Source organism: Lathamus discolor, chromosome 2, assembly GCF_037157495.1.
Source record: "Lathamus discolor isolate bLatDis1 chromosome 2, bLatDis1.hap1, whole genome shotgun sequence".
Lineage (NCBI taxonomy): Eukaryota > Metazoa > Chordata > Aves > Psittaciformes > Psittacidae > Lathamus > Lathamus discolor.
The window spans coordinates 1037877-1059932 of NC_088885.1; the positions used below are offsets into that span (position 1 = coordinate 1037877).

Below are 22056 nucleotides of genomic sequence, written 5' to 3' on the forward strand. Positions count from 1 at the left end.
AGCTTTCATCTCTGCATGAGTGCTCCTCTGGACTTTTCCAGCAGTCACTCGCATGCCTATACAGCAGCATCTTCCCTTACTTCAGAATCAAACTGCCACTGCTTAGGCAAGCTTCTCCCTCTTCAAGAACAGTGGAATTATCGAGCACTGGGATAAATCACCCTTTTCCTGAGGCTGGATCACCGCCTGACAGCTGCTTTCTCCCAGTGAAACTGGAGAATTAAGACTCTTTGCAGAAGAATGTGAACTGCTCGGGCAGGCCAACTCCATCAGCTGCAGGCACTTGGTCTTGGTACCTCTTGTAGCCACAAAACTGCCCTTTCAGTGTGCTTAGTTCTCTCTGTTCAGCAGTAGCTCTGCCACAGGAACATGAGTTGTGTTTAGAATCACTCGAACCCTCAAAGAATAAGGGTTTCTGCTCCTTCACAACATGCAGTATTCCAATTAGAAAGCAAAACTCTGAAGCTTAATTGTAAATTTGAAGCTTAATTTTAACATCAGATTTACTAAGATCTAATCAGCTCCCCAGCTACGTAGCAAGGATGAGCATTAATTCTGGAGCACAGGTTTAATTCTAATCAAGTAAACTCCATTTACTTCAAAAGGTGTGCAGCAACGCAGGAATTAGTCAAAGCAAAGGCCTATGTTTATGAGCACAACTCAATCCCTTTAAAAGGATAAAACGTCTCAGGCACGATTTTCAGAGCACCTTCAGCTCCTGTCAGTTCCACTGGAGCTGGAAGGGCTCAGCACTTCCAATGATCAAACCTTCAGCCTGTAACAATGTCAGAGACACAACAGAACAGACTCTCAGAGGGCACTTGTCTTTAAGTCATGAAATACTATAATAATGAGAAGAAATAAACCAGCACCAAGCATAAGAATGCAGCCAGTACCTTCGCTGTATAAATCACAGCACGCAACAAGGCAATAACCCTCGACACGCACTGGCCTTTCTCATCCTCCTCAGAGCCTGAGCTTCTCACTGCTCCTGCTCATAAAAACCAATAAATCAAAATTAACGGCAAGGCTGGGGATTCTCAGAAACTCGATCATCAGTTCTAACTCATGCTCCTTATGATAATCAGTCCCAAACTGTATCGACTACGTTGGCTGTTCTGCATGCAGAATCAGGGGAGCCACTGACTCCCCCCCCCCTTTAGGCTTTTTATAAGTAGGCAACATACTGCGTTTTATGGCTTTTCAGTCTGAAAATGAAAGTGCAAAAATCGCTGTTATTGATACAATGAAGTAAGTCAGGCCTTTTAGAAAGTGGGATCAATGTCTTAAAGCAAAAACAAATCTAAAGAAAAAGTCAAGGCCAAGTGACAAACAGCTTCCTCAGAATTCCCACCAGCATCCAGACAGTAAAGAAAAAAACCCCCACATCTTCTACTTCAAAGATATCGTCTTGCCTGTCTCGAAAATTCAATCCAGAACAATACAATTATCCCAAATATCTATCCCCAAATGAAGCGCATGGGTGGAGTTTACATCATAGCAAACCTACAGGCTGCAGCTCAGGTCACATCTGCGTTGTGTGTTTAAATATCTAATAAAAGACAACCCTTGCCCCAGTATCTTCTTCCTCCGTAAGACAGGCGAGATGCGGAGGGAGGAAAAGGCAATACTGCGGTACTAGTGGTTTCCAGACCAGAGTACAACCAAGCCACAACCTGTGGTCTTTGCCTACTCTCTCCAGCCCTGTGTCAGCATCTCCAGCACCAGAGCACTGCTTGTCCCTGCAGAGTGGGCAAATTTAGAGCTGTTCAGTTTTACTAATTAAATTCTTGGATTTATTCGTTCGCTAACTTGCAATTTGACTCGTTCTAAACCGAAACAGGGGCCAGCACTAGAATCATTTGGAGACCTTCGATGTAAGAGCTGCGCGCAAAATTCCTGCCCTTAGCCCCAGCACTCTCTAACCTTCAGCTTCACGAGCAGGGACTGACCATGTTTATAGCCACACAAAAACACCTACTCGGCCGCAACGCAGGGACACAAATCATCGTGAATATTTAATAACATCATCAAGTTTTAATTACGCCTCTGTGAGATCCCCTTTGGAGGGCAAGTCACAGATGCCTGGCCTACATAAATCAGGCGCAGATCTTGTTGATTTTCCCTTCTCGCCACAGCCCTCGGAGCTGTAGATCAATGTGTCACCTCTCAGGATTCAAGCTAGTCCTTCAAGCTTCTGGCTGATCTATAGCTGGGACTTTGAGGGAGAAGCTTTGCTCATTTCTCAACATAAATTGCACTGGCTCAAAAAAAAAAGGGCTAATTTCAACCTGTGCGTTTGTGTGGCTCCGTCAGAGCCTATTTTCAGGCTCTGCCCAACTACTTTCCACTGGGAAAGAGAAAAATGGTAATAAAAAGAATACAATTCTTTTCTCTTAGATTTTACTTTGTGCAATACTTGGAAATTCCACAGAGATAACCTCCCTGCAAAGCTACACCAACAGAGACACAGAAACACACCTCTCTAGGCAAGGTATTGCCCTTGATTTAAAGAAACCCGTCCTTTCTTCCCGACTGCTAAACTGCTGTGTTGATACTAGATACGCATCCCCCACCACAGCTTTAAAATAACATAGGGTTGTTCTGACCTCCCTTGTGAAGCTCTCGAATTCAAGAAATGAAAAGGGTTGTACTGGTGTGAAAGCAGAATAATAAATGGCCGTATCTGTCATGAAGAGGAAGGTTTGAATTTAAGAACTGTGCAACCCATTATGCTCAAAATCCAAAGATGATGCTATAGCGGGGTTACTCAAACAGTCATTTCTTCTGTACATTTCAGGCTTGGACCCATCACACCGGGAATGCACATGAAACACAATCTTCAAATCACAAACAAGCCACCTCTTTCATGGATGCCAGCCGCGTACAACTGGTCTACAGAATACAACTAGAACAGATTTGATTAAGCAGATAACAAATAAATGTTATGCTGTTGCTCTGTATTCTCAGATATCTCAAAAGTAGGCAGAGAGCTTAAATCAATCAAATTACTTAGTAAGCTGTATAAATACAGTCACCTGGTGTTAATGCTGTCACTCATAAAGGGACAGACCTGTGGTGAGGAGTTAAGCCTCTGTGCTGGGGGTGGTATTAACAGGTCCTCCTTAAGAAAAGCACTCTGGAACTGCATCAGCATCACTGGGAGATGAGGGAAGCAAGGATGCAGAGCCCTAGGGAACTGGTTTGCCAAGTCCCATGGACAGAGGGATTTGAAAGCACCTCCCTGTCTGAAAGGTCCCTGGGATGCAGGCAGCCCAGTCTGCAGAGCTCTGTGTTTGCCGTCACTGAGCTGCTGCTTAATTCTGGGTGAGTCATTTATCCCCTCTGTCGTCCTCCCCAGTTTCACAGAAGGAAGATGATATTTGATCAGAGAGGAGGCGGGTGGAAAGATCCATTGCACTTTCTGGAGCAGCAAGATCCACAAAAGAAGGGTGCAATACGCACCTTGGAAATACCATCTCCATTTGGCACAGCCTCCTCTGGGAGTATTATCTGCCAATAACAGAAGGCAACCAAAGAGCAACTAATTCTCACAAGCTCTCGGGAGAAGCAGCACTGGAATTTGTTTCTCCCTAAAGATGCAGTACAGCAAAAATAACTCCTGCCATGACCACTTCAACACACACATAATCAAAAACTGTCTGAGTAACAGAGTTCATGAGAAAAAGCACACCTAATACTGCAGAAATACAGCGACTGCCCAGTTATCTCTACCACTGATCCCTGCAGGCTGCTGGCAATAATGTCAGAAAAACCTTTGGCTAGTTTTCTGGCACCGGATAGGGAAACGGTGTAATTTAAGGCAAGGAAGGTCACTAGCAGTGGCAGTGCAGTGATGAAATAGTAATACTGCTGCCAGGCGCGTAATTTGCTTTCCTAAGGAACAGTACTGTTTAGAAGGCTCAACTGGTATTACAACAAAAGCCCCTTGTCCTTTTTATGGCGATTGAGAGGATACAAGCAACTAAGCTTCAAGACATGGCAAAATAATGTAAGCTAAGATGCGTTTGTTAAATTCCAAATATAGGTGAACTATGGGAGGGGTTTTCCTTTGAAACAATAAGGGGGTAAGGAAGCACCCTGCACCACTGAACTGCACAACATGCGCCACACAAGGGCCTGCAGGGCCAGGCCAAGGGGAATGGCTTGAACCTGCCCGAGGGGAGACTGAGCTGAGCTCTTAGGCAGAAGCTCTTCCCTGTGAGGGTGCTGAGGCGCTGGCACAGGGTGCCCAGAGAAGCTGTGGCTGCCCCATCCCTGGCAGTGCTCAAGGCCAGGTTGGACACAGGGGCTTGGAGCAAGCTGCTCTAGTGGAAGGGGTCCCTGCCCGTGGCAGGGGTTGGGACTGGGTGAGCTTTAAGGTCCCTTCCAACCCAAACCAGTCTGATGTTCTACGATTCCCTGGGGGTGTGGGTGCACGTGTGTGCCTCAGAAAATGTCACACCAGACACGGGTATCAGCACTGGATCCAAACCCAAAATTTCTGCACCAAAGCAGCACACACACAATTACTGGGAAAACACGGAATTACTGTTCATGTAAAGTAGGGGAAAAATCCCCCCTCTGTTAACACGGGATGCAGCATTTTCAGAGCACCAAAGGCACCCAACAATACATGGCTACAAGAGACCTCCAACAACTTACTTCACCTGGTCAAGTATCTAGCTGGAATACAAACAACATGAAATCACTAAACATGCAGCAAAACCACCGACTCAAGTACTTCATAAAGACATAAGGCAACAGCAAGTCTCTGAACTGATGAGACTTCTCATTAGAGCAGCTATAGAGGGAAACTGGAAGCAAAGTACACAGAAAAGGCTTCCTACAGTCTGTAAGCTTTCTGTTTGCAAGGCTGAGAATAAATTCCACTGTGCAATGAAAAACAAGGATTCCAGGAAGCCTCACGCCTGACAAGGCTGGCACGACCAGGATGCTTCTGGCACATGCGGCCCCAAGCTCTTCACCGACTTACCCAGATTCGCTTTGAAGGTAACACGCCTTCAGAAACACACCTCCCCTCCCCAAAGTACCCATAGATAAAGGAGTCTCTATTTAAAATCAGATTAAAATTAAACATCAGATTAAAGGTCTGCCTCTCTCCTTGTCCCAGATAAAGGTGGCGGAAGAAGAACCCTGACTATCGCAGCGCAAGTCAATAAAGCCCTGCACTCACCACTACCAACAGATCCAGTAGTTCAGAGTGGCACCTCTGTACATCCACGAGGAAGCAGCTGAAGAACACATCTGGGCAGATACTGCTCACCATCATCAGCATCCAAAGCTAATGGTGAACAGAAAGACATCAGCAAAGCCCACAGTGTCCATGCAAATAGGCTGACTTTGTAAAGAGAACTCCTTTTGCAACTCTCAGCAAGTACAGGCACTTCTCACTGCACCTCTCCTACTTAGAACAGACCTGAAGAACGAACACTGTGGTTTGGAAATGCAAACAGAAAGCCAGCGTGCAAAGAGAGGAGAGTTATTGAAAAGGCTCTTCTCATAAGCAACAAGGAAACAAAAGAGATTACAAAGAGTCAGCATCGTGCTGACAAGGGTTCCCCAGCTCTTTCAAAAGCAGCCTATTTTTATTTGTGATAAAGGATGAACATGAATAACTCAGCACACTGTTGGGCAAACAGGGATATACTCCGCTTCCCCCACTCCTCCACTCCTCCCAGTATAAAAAAAGGCAGTCAGAAGAAGAAAATGCAGCTTTAAAGGCTGGTGGATAAACCAGAGTGATTGTTTTCGGAGGTGAGGGAGCACTTTGTTTGAATCAGTCATGCACTGCTAGGAGAAAACTCCTTGAGAATGGAAATGGTATGAAAAAAATAAGGGCTTGGATTTGCCGTACCAAATTGAACATCTTCTGTAAAACAAAAGACATGGATCTGCAAGCACCGATCTGCAGTTATGCTCCAGCATACGTACGACATCCCTGAATGACGACGCAGGATCACAGAATCATTCAAACTGGAAAAGACCTTTCAGATCATCAGAACATTAATCGAATAACATGACAAAGTTGCTTCAAGACTATGAAGTCTTTACGGTCACTTCTAGTAAACAGAATAAGAAGGGATCGCAGCTATAAAGCGGAATGTACGGAAGCTTGTTTAACAAATAAACACACTCCACAAAACCTCCTCACGAAAGATAACGAGTGCTGCTCTGTCAGGCTCCTGACAAGGCACAGGAGGCAATGATGGCTACATGAAAGCATAAAAAAAACCCCCAAATGGTATAAAAAAGCATTTCTGACAATTCTCAGTCCACAGACTGTGTACTTGTGAAGCGGCACTGACACAAGGCCAGCGAAGCTCAGATTATCGAGGGAAACACCTTATCACATCTGCCACACGTTGATACCCTAAGTCAACTTCCCTGTTGCATCCTTCCTCTCCTAAGCCCTCAGAGGAACCAGCCTTAACTGCATCTCCAGACACATCAGGAAGAATGACAGTAGCCATGGGGGAGGCAGATATTCTCAGCACTTCCAAAGAGCAGCATAAAGGCAGTCACTCACGCTGTGCACCCACTCTTTTTAGCCCTGCAACACCCATTGGCAAAGTTTACTGCTAAATGCCATACTCTGGCACATTTACTGTTAACTGTTGCAGCACCTCAGACCCACATCACTGGGCAGGAGTCTGATGCTCCTGGGTGCAGGAGAAGCGGGCACTCGCTCTTTGTCCGTATATCCCCTTGATGTCCCCTCACACGAGCAAGTACACTGAGAAACTGCCCTTCATGGCGGGATTGCCATGGAGGATATAAGGATATATTGGATATAAGGAGGAAATTCTTTCCTGTTAGGGTGGTGAGACACTGGAATGGGTTGCCCAGGGAGGTTGTGAGTGCTCCATCCCTGGCAGTGTTCAAGGCCAGGTTGGATGAAGCCTTGGGTGGGATGGTTTAGTGTGAGGTGTCCCTGCCCATGGCAGGGGGGTTGGAACTGGATGATCTTGAGGTCCTTTCCAACCCTAACTATTCTATGATTCTCTGATTCTATGATTGCTGACTTTTCACTTCTACTCTGTCTTAGAAAGCACCAGCTTACTGCTTCTCCTCCCGAAGGGGTTCTTGCTCACAAAGCACATTCTTACCTCTAATTACCCGTTTTCTTCATTAGGAAGTTACACAGACCGCCTTACAGGTAAGACCTTCTATGAAGTACTTCATCAAGAACACACTCTGGTTACCATCTGAAGTACAGACCATGCTGTTTTGATTCACCAGAGAGAAGCTGTCACTGGAAATTAAATCTGCTTTAAATAGGCTGGCTAGGGCTCCATCTGCAAGCAGAATCTAAGGAGCCTATGAAAACCTGCAGGAAAAACACTGCATGCAGTGACCTGGGAAGGTTTTTAGGCTCCCTCTTGGTACCTAGGGAGCTCCCATTCCCCCTTTTCTCACATGGGCCTCCTCATTAAGATCAAATGTTTAAGATCAGAGTGCAAAGAAATGGTGTGGTCACTGTGCAAGAGAACCAGGCTGTGGTACCTGATCTCGCAAGTGAGCAACAGCAGGAGAACTGCAAGGAACTAAAACAAATGAGCAGATGGAGAAGCCAACAACCCAGCAGTCAAGCCAGGAAGGAAAAGAATAACTGGTACCAAGTCATTCCCCTATTACAAAAACAGATTACAACTGAATTACCCACGCAGAGATCAGCCATAAACTCTCCATACTTATCATTAGAGGCATTGATATATGAGGTGCCTCCTTTGGTGCACTTCTGGACAGGCTGTTAGGCTACCTTTGATGCCCCCATGGTGGGGTATGAAGGAGGCTGCTGCGTGATACTTCTGCCTCATCAGTCAGGCTAGCTCCTGAAGTGCAAGAGCTGGGAGGACAAGGGACCAGGTATTTCTAAAGTAACACAGCTCAGCCTGTGCCAGCTCCTCTGCCATCACAGGAAAAGGAACAGCACAAAAGCACTCTAAATTCAACTACTTCCTTTGGATCAATCCCGGATATACTAAAGATGCCAAAACCAGACGGAGACACCAGGAAAGATTACATCAATAGCAATTAAAGAAATGACTGCCTGTGATTAAGGTGAAGGAATTCACTGTGTCATGCAGCCTGGAGTGATGGCAGCTCATCTATCATGTCAGATCTGGTTCTGAACTGCACTGAAACTACCTCGCTTGCTCAAGAACCAACTATTCACACCTACTAGCTCTCCTTGACTTTGAAAATGGGTGCAGTACCACCACTACCACCCCTCCATTTAGGACAACCCCCCTGAGCAACAACACCTCTCCTCCCTCCTCTTCTGCATCCCGACTGTGTACCTCCTTTAAAACACTCACATTAATACATACATGTGCCAAACAACTTTCTCCTCCCTCTTTTTGAACATATAATGTGAAAAACAAGAAACCAGCCACTGGATACAAGCCTGCATGGGCAGAATCCTGTGCCATGGACCGCAGGGCTCGGAAAACCCTAGCATGTCTATAGCCCACCACCTATTCCGTTCTTGCTCTGCTGTGGATAAGCAGCAGTGCCAAGCAAGGCAGTGCCAACCAGTGATCTGTGGGGAAATGCAAATCTTCCCTCTCCTGAAGTCAATAACCACTAGAACCCAGTTGGACTTGCTGAGGCAAAGGTCATTAACTCACTGTGAAAACTGCATCTTCGTTTTCTAACCACAGCCGCCTCCGTTGTTTTCTCCCCTTACAAATTGTCTTAATCTGTAAATTATGTTTTTAGCTATCTGGGCTGGAGTCCCAAAGTCAGACTGCCAGGACACAAATAAAGCTGCCGAGGCAGACTCTTTTAACACAGCCCAAACTGGGTAATTGCTACTCACAAAACAAGGGAAACAGGGATGTGGTTGGGTGCAAGCCGCTCCGGAAACACTGAACCTCAATGCTTGTCAGTGTATTTATCTGAGATCATCACCATAATGCACTCCTAAGTGCCAGGCAGCTTCAAAAGGCTTTGTGAACATTAATCAGTCTCTGAAGGAACAGTAGTTAACATTAACTCTTCAGGTATCAAACTTAAGCTATAGACAGGGAAGCAGAAAACCAAGTTAATCAGACCACAGGCTTAATATGAGAAGCTATTTCAACAACACATTTCCAAGTGACACGTTCCGCTCATAAGCTACTCTAGAGGAGCTTTTCACTTTCCTCTCCCAGTCTCCCACATGTTCACGCAGCAGCTTTTTACACCAAGCATCACAAAGAGAGAACCTGCACTACTTCACTTACCCCTGAACCAGGTGATTCTCTAACCTTCTTTATAAACTAACAGCTTCGGGGTTATAATGAATTACGTTTGTTAATATAGAATCATAAAATGGTTTGCTGAGGGCACATCTTTGTAAACTATCAGGAGCAGGACAATGAGGAGGAAATTTGGTCTAAACTATAACGGTGTTAATCTCCGGTATTAATAATTGCACAATATTCCCTTGTAGCTTGTTCTGTTACTTATCCAGTCTCCAGCTTTGTTGTTGTCATTGTTATTTGAGATATATTTTCTCTTTTGTGTCGCAAATCCATTATTCGCTTTGTCCTTGTTGACTGCGAGAACTGAATGAAGTAATTTTTACATCATGCCTGGAGGTTCCTGAAGACAGTTATATGCTTCCTATCACTTCAGTCCACCCTGACCAGGAATAATTGCCTTAATTTTCCCTTGAGGGCCTTATTTTGCCAAATGCGTTATCATTCACTCCAGAAACGTGTCCGTACGCATGGGGGTCACAGAATGGGGACACGCAAAGATGAAAATAGAGATTTCTCAGAAACAACAGCAAAAAAGGAAGACAAAAAACCTTCAGCTGAGATTTCTCTGCTGGACTGAGGCTGTGTTTGAAAAGGAGCTAAGCAAACCTGCTTAGAGAGTCTCTGCTATTGCTCTCATTGCAGACACTTAGCAATTTCAGACAGGGAAAATGAAAGTCATCTCATACAAGACCTCACTCTGCTCCTGCATTTCAGCGTAAAATTACTTCTCACAATTTAAGATTATTGCTTGGCTGGTTTTTTACAACGCATTATCCCAGTCGTGTCTCAAGAGACACTGCATATGAGGCAAGTGTTCTAGCCTTGCTTTTGTTAGAATAAACTGGCTCATAACGCACGCTAAACAACATAAATCTGTCTGAAAAACACACCGCCCTGCCCTCGGAAAGCATTCTTCAACTCTCTCTCAACCGACCCTGATCAGCTGCGACATCTGCATGCACAGGTTATCAGCGTCTATTTGGAAACAGTGAAGTAACGCATCCGGAAAACAAAAGTGCTTCCCAACCTACTGTGACAAAGCTACAGAAACGACGTTTCCAAACAAACCATCAGGAAACAACTGAGATTTCAAATGCTCTTCTGGAGAAATAGACATATTCCTCCATCACGAACAGGACAGATTAGAAACGCTGGTTTCAAAATGACTAAGGGAAAAGAAGCACCAGACTGGCTTCAGGAGGAAAATAAACGTCAGCGCCTTCCCATTTCAACTCGAGAAAAGTACTGGAAACTTTTCTAATGGTAGATTAAAATTCAGCAGCAAGATGCTTTTCCCAGCAAGGAATTAAAGAGAGTCTGAACTGAAACCGTTCTAAACCCCCGGGGTCTGGATGTATTTTGGGTGTGTGTGGTTTTTGGAAAGCGCATTGCTTCTGGCAGCCTGGAGTAAGGGCTCAACTCAGAATGTAAAGCCCCAGTCCCCAGCTGGGATTTGCTGGGTCTGAGGAACTAAAACCTGGTCAGTGTCAATGTCTCTGCTCCTGCTGGATAGACCTCGCAGGCTGACAGCTCTATTTACCTGCATGTATCTGGGCTTACCAAGAGGGAGGTAAGAGAGCTTCATGTCTCGGCTCAGGAGTTTCCGGCTGCCCAAACACAGCACTAGCACCAAGCTCCCGCCCCACCAGGCTGGTGAGAAGCTGGGTCTCCGTGTGGGGCAGGAAATGGTGCCTGGGTTCCAGCAGAGGAGGTGGCACCAGAGGCAGCCCCTGAGGGACCTGCCTGCAGGACACCCACCACTCCTGTTCTCACAGCAGCCTGTGCGGAAGTCACCCAGAACGGCCTCCGGCAGCAGGTGAGCTCAACTGGAATGGGCTCAAAACGGACGCGACTCATTTCTCCTCGTGCTACCCCCTTGGGTTGATTGCCACTCTGTTTTCGAGAGCAGCCTGAGGAGAAGGACCTGGGCGTGCTGGGTGAGGAGGAACTGCCCACAACCTGGTCTCAGTGTGCGCCTGCAGCCCGGAACCCCGCCGCGTGCTGGGCTGCATCCCCAGCAGGATGAGCAGCGGCTCGGGGAGGGGATTCTGCCCCTCTCCTCCGCTCATGTGCGTGACCAAACGTTCTTCAGAAGTTGAACATTTACCAGAGCATTTAACCTATCGGTATTAACACTATGAGGATGCCTAGAGAAGCTCTGGAAGGACTCACAAAGTTCAAGGATGGCAGAGGTCCTTCCCCAAAGTGACATCCAGGGCACGCAATTTAAAACGAGCTGCAAAGACACCCAGAACACAAACCTCCTGCCAGACCACGACAGCTCCCTTTCCGTGAGGCGACACTGGAGCAGGCATGCAGAGTGCAATGGTAATCTCTGCTCCCCAAGAATAGCAGTATTAATCTATTTATAATACCAGAAGACATAGGTAAAAGCACAGGAATTTGCAGCAATCCTTATTTCCATGATAAATCAGCCCGCCCCCCCCCCCCCCCCAGTATTTCTTGAGACACTCCATTGTGCTGCTCCCATTCCTATAGGAGGAACCTGCTGGCAAGGCTCCTGACACTCATCCGACCCTCTGGGCTTCAGCTGGAACCTCCTCCTCTCCTGAGAGATTAGAGCAATGATGTTTTAGCAGGAGCACATCCTCTAAAGCCGAGGACAGAACCCACAGGCTCTTGAATCACATTAGTACCAGTACCAGCGACTTCATGAGTGCCCGCAAGGCACAGAATAAGCAACAGGTACCTTTTTGTGACAGTCATGACACCTACCACAGCCCAAATAGGAAGTCTCTCAGTTACGTGCAGGTAAAGCTCCATTAGATCCTACACATGCAGAGGAGGCTGCTGGCTGCTCTGGTTGAAGTGCAGCCCTGGCACAAGGGAGGTGGTTAAAAGCCCAGGTACTTCCCAAGCCATGCGGGACAGAATTCAGGCTTAGCCACAATAAGCACAAGATTCAATAGGAGGAAAAAGAAACCCAGGGAGTCCGGTGCACACATTTGGTGGTACGAAGTCGATGGGGGTGGGCAGGGGAAGCAGCTGGAGGGGGACTGTGTGCATTTGGTTGTTTTCTCTTTTTAACCTTTCTTCCTCCACTTTAGAACAGTTATTTGTGTATTCACTGGACACAAGCCCTTCCTATGACTCAAACCTGCTTAGGAGATTGACCAAAACAATCACACTGCTCTTCTAGCAGGCACAACAGAGTTATTCACAGAAAAAGGCAGAGGACTGCTTGACCCAGTCATCCGGAAAACACCAAGGTGCATGTGTTGGTATTTGTGACCTGCAGCATCAAAAGAAACCCCTTCAATGATCAGACAACGCAAGGCAAAGTGAGCAGTCTTCTCTCCAGTTCTACTAGCACTAACGTATCTCAAGACAGAGTACATCTTGCAAACAGTTCCAGAGGAAATTCCTCCTAATTGGCCTGAAGAGCCAGCATCTTAAGCCAAAGAGACCATTCAAATAGAAACTTTGTTCTTGTGCATACATTCAAGCAGACAAGGGTCAAGGAGTCTTTGACAACAGTGCTTGAAGAACACTACTTTATACACTGGCTTTTCCTCCCCTTTGCATATTCAGTTTTGATTAAGTATCTTGTAAAGGCTAAAGAAGATGAAGCGCTCTTGCGCAGGCAGCAGTCAGATAGTCTGAGCCCTGCATTCATTATAGGACATTTGGAGGTTTTTCCTAACTGTGTGGGACTCAACTGCAGCAATCCAGGTCACGTTCTACAGGCTCAGATTTTGGATTCACTTACTCATGAAGGCAAAAGTTTCACTAAAACTGGGAGCTTAGCACAGGGCCTTCCATGATCTGGTCTGCAAGGAAAGGATGGAATTACAGACCCAGTGATTCTGGTTAACACATGAAAGAAGGTTAAAGAGTAACTTGTGAGAACGCCCCAGGTTATGATCTGAGCAGAACCCGTCAGGATACCATTTTCAGGGGAAGAACTCCTTCAGTTTACGTTTTAACTTTCAATGAATGATTTCTTCTATTATCAGAAAGAAGAAAACTGGCCCAATTTTTTCTTTTTTTTTCAAACCTTTTCACAGCTTTCACAAGATTTTGTGGCAAAGTCTGTTGTGGAATGGTGAGGTATAAATGATACCATTGTATTTCAGTTAAAGCGCTGAAGGGGGAGAGGGAGGAAGGCTGTTTTCTCAGAACAAAAGCATGCAAACCAAGTATTATGAATTGCCCGTGATTAGCTAATTCCCATCTGCTTTAGACTGCACGCGTCAGGGCTGCTGGGCTGGGGTTTCTGTTTGCTGGCTGGGGTTTGGGCTGGGGTTTTTGTCGTTTGAGTTGTTTGGGGTTGTCTGTGGCAGTGTGCTTACAACAAAGGTGAGATTTTCTTCTGGACGCGGAAGGCTGATGTGAGGTGAGGGAGCGCAAGCACCACAGCACTCAGTGATGGAAGAAGGGATGCAGGAAGCCTGTGAGCACTCTGGGTAACTGACCTAGCCTCAGTCTGAGAGGAAGATAAGAATACAAAAGGTAATGAGGGTAATTTGTCATAATCCTGAGCTGTGTGAAGACCTTATTTACCACAGGTTGACCCGGCCTAGAAGCCTTTCAAAAGTATACCTTCCGTATTACAACAAACAAGCGACCAAAGCCTGCATATATTCAATGTCTATATTAAACATGTCCCTCTAGATCTCCTTTCCAGAAGGTGTACTTCCCACAGGATTCAGCCTCACATCTCCTTAAAGGCTGAACCAACTCCTGACTGCACCTCAGGAGGGCAGGTCTGTGAAGTCTAAATGGGGTCCAACTGGTACCATCACCAGAGGAGGCAGGTCAGTTCTTCTTCAGAGCTCCATCCACTGCTGCTCAGGGTTACTGCTGTATTTGCAAAGGTTCAAATCAATCATTTTGGCAGCTTGGACTTAAAAGGGTGTTGCATTCCCACGACCCTACATCAACCATTTACTAGGGATGCAAGTTAGGGTGGACTCGGTGCTTTTCCCAAGGGAACCCATGCATTCATCTGCACTGCACCAAATGCAAGGACAAAATCACGTCTTTCACGTTCCACTACGCAGAAATGTAGCATTCAGATACATTTTCTTTTCCCCAGAATTATTACTTTAAACTTCTCATAATAAAAATCGTACATTGTATAGGCGGCACTCCATGGTTGGCTGTAATTAGGGCAGGTATAAACCAAGAGATCAATGTTAGATCAAGCAATTCAATAATTTTATAGCAAGCAACTCTCACTCTATTGTGCCAACACCCATCAGATAAAATAATTGTGCCTCAGTCAATTGATGCAAGTGAAATAAAGTCATTATATGCTGCCGGGGTACCAGAGGACCAATATCTCCCTCAAACACAAGCATCTCTGCCCGGCTTTGACATTTATTACCCACAAATGTCTTCACATTGATTTGCCAGTGGGACGGCACTCCCCTATGACAGCATTTAATAACTCTGGTATTCCCCATTAACCCTAACTGTGCTGACCCTACATCTCTGACAGCCTGCACTCAGGACATCTCTCAGTTCTCTCCCTTCTCACACAAAGAACTTGCAGCCATATTTGTGCCCCATGTAGTTTCCTATTCCCCCTCTTTTTCTGCTGAAAACTATGTCCATTGGACTTGGAGGCATATGGAATCAAGCTCATAGATAGGGTGTATGGTAAATGCCAGGAATTCCACTGGCATTTTGTATCTACCACGGAGTCACTTGTGTCACCTACTGACAAGTGTCGACATAACCAATGCCAGCAGTACTTTCTACTCTGTGATGGCAACAACATTAAGCTTTCACCTGAAACCCAAACCAAAAATATCGATAACATAAGATAAATAAGCATTGTGGGAGATAGTACTTAGCTTTCCACGGACAGAAGGATCAACGAGAATTGTCTTCTTGTGGATTTAGGTCTCCATTTAAAACCCCAAGACCCCAGAGGGATCTGTTGATGTCTATATAAGGCGTGAGATCTGCAAAGACTTTCCTCCCACTCAAGGAAGAAACCTACTGTATTCAGAAAGCTATTTTATCTAAGTTTTACAGAACTCCATACCCAGGACAGGGCTGAAATCAACTCATGCACCCAAATTATTGGAAAGCACAAGCACACAGACACTGATCATATCTGGTTCATTTTCTTAAGAAAACAGACTGAAAGTAACAAAAACCCCTTTATCCTTCCAAGTGTCGGATAAAATTAAAAAACAGGCTCTCAAAAGGCTGAAACAGGAAAGAGCAAAAAGTCTAAAGAAAAACCAAAACCCAGTGCCAACATAAAGAATTACATTAAAAAATCATGGAGTTAAAGCAGCCTCATATCTTCAAGCAAAGAAAACAAGGAGCTTGAGACATGAGTGCATGTTGTGTTGAATATCTGAAATACCACCACATGGAGAGAAGTTGATTATGATATGCCAATGAAGCAAACTCAATTGATGAAAGCCATCAATCTCAGCGCTGTTTCTATGGGTTGTCAAAGAGAAGCTCATAAATGCAACGCCACCACCAAGTACCAGTAATGAAAACCAGGAGAAGAGTGCTTTCACTGCAGAGAACAAGTGTTCCACGGTTTGGTTGCTTTCATCCTCTACAAGAACCTTATTCTTCTGCATGCTGATACAGTTCATGCCATTTCCTATCCTACACCTTTGGTAAGGCAAGGTCTCTACTCTGAAAATAGAAAGGTTATTTTTAACTTGGAGGTGGTGAGAGCTCCCACTCTGACAGGTAAGACCAGAGGCGATTTGATACTGAACTCTTAAAACACATCCTCCATAAGACGGAAGTTCCCAGTCTGTTGAAATTACTTCTAAAATTTTATAATTGCTTAAAATGCAGTAAACCCAAGGCACTGTAACATGATATAAAACCTGTTTTAAACCCTACACTGGTTAATTGCACCTTAGTGTATTGCAGGTTCTTCCCTGATTTAGTACCAGCAGGCTATTCTTTTAATACAGAAACAGGAAAGAAGAGTATGCCTGGTTTTCCTTCCAACATAAGACAACTGCAAACACAAGAATAAGCAGACTCCAACCTCCATTGAGACAACAAAGAAGTTTACATGCAAATTCAAACAGGGAAACTGTATTTTGCACCATTAAATAGGGCAGCCTTCTGCGTAATTCAGATGCCTCATCTCAGGGACAAACACTAAATCATACTCTAAACCAGGCAAGTAGTCCATAAGTTTTAAAGGACTGCAACAACTGAAGTCTGTACAGCACCTCTCTTCCCAAGGCTGCAAAATAAAACCCTGCAGTTTCACCAACATTTGCTTTCCTCTGTGATATAAGGGACAACACAAAACAGACCCAAGGAACATTTCATATACCACTGTTTTAAAAGAGGGCTCACATGCTATAATGTTCAGCCAACCTGCTTTCCAAGTACCCACCGTATTTTTCCAGAATTCCAGTTTGAGCCTTTCCAGAACCTTGGGATGCAGCCCGAATTTCATTTTATCACTGAGTGCTGTAAAATCGTTAGATATACGTTTGGTCTTTGATTTGCTCAGACCCTCACACCAAGAGAGAGAAGGATCAGCTCATTAAAACACATAGAAGTTGCACAGACTCATAGAACGGTTTGGGTTGGAAAGGACCTTAAGATCACCCCGTTCCAACCCCCTCCCGTGCATGGTCAGGGACACCTCATACTAGACCATGACACCCAAGACTCTCAATGTTAGTTGAACACATGTTCAACCTGGCCTTGAACACTGCCAGGGATGGGGCATTTACCACTTCTCTGGGCAACCCATTCCAGCGCCTCATCACCCTCACAGTAAAGAAGAACGTCTTCCTTACGTCTAACCTGAACTTCCCCTGCCTAAGTTTGAACCCATTACTTCTTGCCCTATCACTACAGGAACACCCTGCTCAGGCCTTCCACATTGGTATCCCCACTACCTACAAATTTAAACAATTCAGTTGCTGGCTTAACTTTCATCTCTCATAAACAGACAATTAAAACTACAGCATAAGTTGTGAGCTGCTCTAATGTCTGAGCTGACTCATTCAAACAAGCCTGAAAAAGACACGAGCCACTTCTTTAATAAACGTTTTAAAATAGTAATAGTCACTTGGCGAAAAGTGAACACAAAAACACTTATCAAAAGTAGGCAGCACACATCCACGCTTCCCCAGCAGAAGCATAAGCAATGAACCACAAATTTAATGAAGACTGAAGTTCAATGAACTAATATGCTTGCCTAGTACACTGATTACATTCATTTCAATTGCTGTGTCAAATCTCTCTTAGATACAGTACTCAGAACTGGGCATCCTGGTTTCTGCATTACTCACCCAAAGCAAGCCGCCGGCCTTTGTGGGAAACGTGGGCTATGTCTTTGTATTCTACACTCTGTCTGCATTCACACACTTCTCTCTCCACTTCTGTCTGTGCACGAATGGTGGAGGCTCTGACATACAGCATTACGCATTTCATAGGGTGAATATACTCGTTCTGTGGGAAAGACGCTGAATCTTGGTAGCTCCAGGGTATATGGGGGAGGAACAAAGCATTATGTTCCAATTTCTGTGCGCTTGGTATCAAGTACCTTCCTTTAAGCCCCCACCATTTTCTCCCCAGTCTGCATTTGGGGCACAACAGTGTCATTCTGACTGCACTGGAGTCTAAATGAGAGGCACTGATTCCCAAAGTCCATCTGCTTCTGCCTGACAGAGAAGTATTCAAACTCAACACATGGCCAGAAGGCAGTGCTCCCAACTTTGGGCTTGGAAAGAGGCTGTACAGGACAGTTAAGCTCTACACCACCTTTCCTGCATATGATATACATGCTGCACTGACATGGGAGCCAAAAGGAAGACATGGGCTCCAGCTGTTTGGGCTGGTGACTCTGTGGCATCAATCCATATATAACATGAAATAGAGAGAGCCTTCTGCAGCCCAGGAACCAGGCAGTATGTGCCAACACTATGCTGCAATGACTGGTCTCAACTACACAGCTCAAGTCCCAAGCATTTACGATAACAACATCAACAGTCTCCAGTGGCTGCTAAGAGTTGTTTAAATGACCCTAACCAGATTTGTACCCATACCTGGCCTCATCTCCCTTGGCACCAACAATTCACAGGGTATCAGAAGAGTTACTGCCCTGGCCCTGAGATACTCTGGAGTAACTGGGTTAGACAGCATTATGGTATGTCTTACTAAAAGCCCTAAGAAAAAAGACAAAAATTCCACTGATAAATAACTGAAAGATTATTAATCCACTGAATGATTTCACATCAAATGTTAAAGGCTTCCCCAACAGCGGAAATGATAGGGCCTACTACAAGAACATTTAGGCAACTGCAACCTTCCCTGCATCTCTCACAAACATGCCTCAATTCAGTGAAAGCTGCACTAGAAGCAGGCCCCCAGTGACCAAGATTTAATTTAAGGAATCTTTGGTGACACCTGCCTCAGCAGCATCCGGCTCCTGCTGCCACGTGCCTATTCCAGGCAGGCTCTAAACTTGCCAATTGTAAGTCATGCACCAAAAAATTAAACTTCATTAGTGGAATGGAATCTGTGAGCTCAAGCTGGCAGATCTACATCATTTAATAAATCAGCACGAGCCCACAAGCATTCAATATTAGGGAGACTCAACCCATTTTCATACAAAATAGCTCTTCCCCTTTGCGATCTTAGCCACACCTGCATTAGTTACCGATCCAGCTGTGCCACTGTCACATCTGCTCATCTCTGTTCATCTGAGGGGCACAGGTCAATCTGATTTCTGCTCCTACCACCACAAAACCCATCAGTTCTTTCCTTTTCTAGCCACATTCATCTGTCTACTCAAACGCATTTTCATTCAACACAGAAGCTAAACTGGCTTGCCAGAAATCAGTTATCTCAAAGTCAACCGACCTATCCACACTGTGAAACAGGATGACTTTAAAAGTAGGAGGCGGCAAACGAAGATGGGAAAACCTTAAAATCTAACGGAAAATGGGCTTCTTTGTATTGTTACAGGCAGTCAGCATCTGTTTACATCACACACGTAACCCCCCCCCCTTCTGTTTCTGTTCTCCCTGTAATCCTTCTTCCTCATAACACAGCGCTCATACAGTTACTTGGGATATTCCCATCTGCTCCAGGAGCTGCATTTCCCCCTAGTCAAGATGAAATGAGATCCTGAGAGGCTTGTGGGTTTTCCTTGGAAGTGATGTTTCAGCACAAAGATTTCAATTTGGTACACTGGCGATATTTCACCTCCAGAAGTAATGACTTCATCATGTTTAATACTGCCAGCCTTACGTTTCTCACAGATGAAAAAGCTGCGCTCAAACCTAATGTATTTCAAAGAGACCATCAATTTCTCTAGAGCAGAAAAGTCTCTACCGAGTACATTGATCTTGGTTTTCCAGATTTCTGGGGCTTCTCACCTGGGTGGTAAAGAGCAGCAGAAGCCTTGTTTTCCCACAAGGTGATTCAGCGCTCTGTAAATGGAGCCCCATGGACTTTTGGGCTCCGAGTGGTCTGGAACTGAAGCATTCAAAGCTACTAATCACTGCTGGACAAAGCCCCAGCCACTGCCTAATTCCTAGCGATTTCTGCTGTAACTTATCCATGTCTAACACCTTTAGCAGGCACCCTCCTGTGTACATAACTTTTAAGCTTCCATAAAAAGCAATAAATATAGCTTCTAGAACATGCAACTGCAGATAAGATCTTCTCAAGAAAGCCCAGGGTAACCCACTGCAGAGCTGCTGGAAACACATTACACAGTATGAACATGTATCAGCTAGAACAGGACTGACAGGCATCATTCTCATTTTGGTCAGAAACAAGACAAAGAGATCTACATCTTTTGTAGCAGTAGGTCCCCTAAGTGCCATAATTTTTTGCCTTCTGTTCAGAACACAGTAATTTCAATGAACACTTCCTTGATCCAACCTCAGAAATGTAAGGTTTAACATATGACAGATCAAAGAGGTTTTAATGAAAAGGTAACATATCAGTGAGAAATGCGAGTAGGCTGTTCATCACCGCTAAAGGTTTGTCATTAAACAGATTCTTCTGTGTCTTAAAAACGTGATCAGCTTTTCATACATGCACCAAAATAACCCCAAATATACATCCTTAAGACCACAAGATTCAAAACCCCATCAATCTGTTCTGAGTGAACGGCACTCCTGAGATTTCCGACAGGGCTGTAATGAAAGCCTGTGGCACTTGAGAAGCACAGGTGGTAAAGGGGAAAAAGCTGCAGTCTCACTCCTGGGAATTCTCAAATCACAGCTCACATCAGCCCTGAAATGTCTAAGTAATAAAACAGAAGTCAGGCAGCAGAAGTCCTGTTGCTGCATGATCCGACAGGAGTGTGAGGAGTGAAAGATGAACAGTTCCTCCCTCAGATCTCAGACAGATCCTTGCACTGAATAAAGCAGACGCTGCCACAACAAGGCCTGTAAGACGGCTTGTCTGCATGGGAATACTGCAAGACTCAAGACACCAGAACAAATATGTCTTTGGAACACCGTATGGAGGGGATTACTCCATATTAAGCAGGGCACAGCTTGAAAATAGGATGAACAAGTCTGTGATATATAAGCGCATGACAAACAAACCTTGCTTTACTCCACATCAGGGCTCAAGTACGACCAGTGAGAACCATCATTAGAGTAGCTTAAATGAGCAAGATTCTCATTATACGTACACGGCTGTTAGTTGAGTGAGGGGAGAGGGAGCGTTCCAGACAAGTTTTCAAGCGCATGCATCTTTCCCTCCTCTTCCAGAATCGTTGATCTTTCCTCTCCTGCCTGAAGCCTAATGGGAATCAACACTGACTGGAACTGGAAACCTTTGTGCATGCCTGCATGCACACAACACACACCAGTCAGACTACTTGGGAAGAAAAGTGAGCAGATGGGCTCCCACTAATGAGATGACACACAGAAGCCGACCCTTCAAACTGAATGTGTGATAAAAAGGAAATGGAGCAGGCTTGGTTTACATGCTAAATTTTCCCCAATGAAACAACTCCTCCTCACCAGGAGGAATTTTTGGTTTTTAAGAGAATAGCTATACCAGATGCGATAAACCATAGGGCTACCTGGAACTGGCAGTGGGACGCAGTTCTGGCCCCCTCTTCTGCCTTCTGATCTGCTTTGTTGCTCCTGAAAGGTACATGACCATTAATTGCTACAGAGAGGCAGTATTCTGAATTAGACCTGGAAGGTGATACAGGGAAGTTGACTTGTACAGAAACCTCAGAAAGGCGCTGGGATCATGTCCCAGCCCAGTTAAATCCTCAAAAATTGATTGGGAACACACGTTTTCCGAAGCAGCATCAAACCTCACCCCTAAGTCATCTTTGCTTCATCTTTACTTCAGCTGGAAGTAGATTAATTACCTGGCTTTTAACCCATCTGCTAACCTGCGGCCTTCCCTGGGAAACTGACAGTGGAAGAACATGCAGAACAGCAAACTGTCACACAACTGTTCACTATCTACAGCAAACTGGGAAGAGTTAAGATACAAACTTTTCCTTTAGCTGCAAAGCCAGATAACACCATGGCCACGTCTGTCAAAAGCTCTCTCTGCTGGGGGAGGAGGTCAAGAGAATTTGGACACAAAGGGGGTAGAAGAAACAGACTCTGACTCACATCTTTTTACACCCTGGTACAACCACAGTATATGAGCTCATCATACCAAACGTAAAGGTTTCCTCCACCACGGCACCTGAGCCTACTGAGAATGAGCCAGCACAGCAGTTTGTTTCCTGCCTTCTCACGAGGAGCAAGGTACACCTTATTTTTGCCTAGATTTCCCTTTATCTTGTTCTTCCAAAATAATACACAGGTTT

General features: G+C 45.1%; 1 protein-coding gene across 6 annotated transcripts in view; it reads right to left on the reverse strand.

Moving 5' to 3' along the window:
• Positions 1–22056, reverse strand: part of ELMO1 (engulfment and cell motility 1) — a 274208-nt gene that overhangs the window by 100432 nt on the left and 151720 nt on the right. The window lies entirely within an intron of this gene.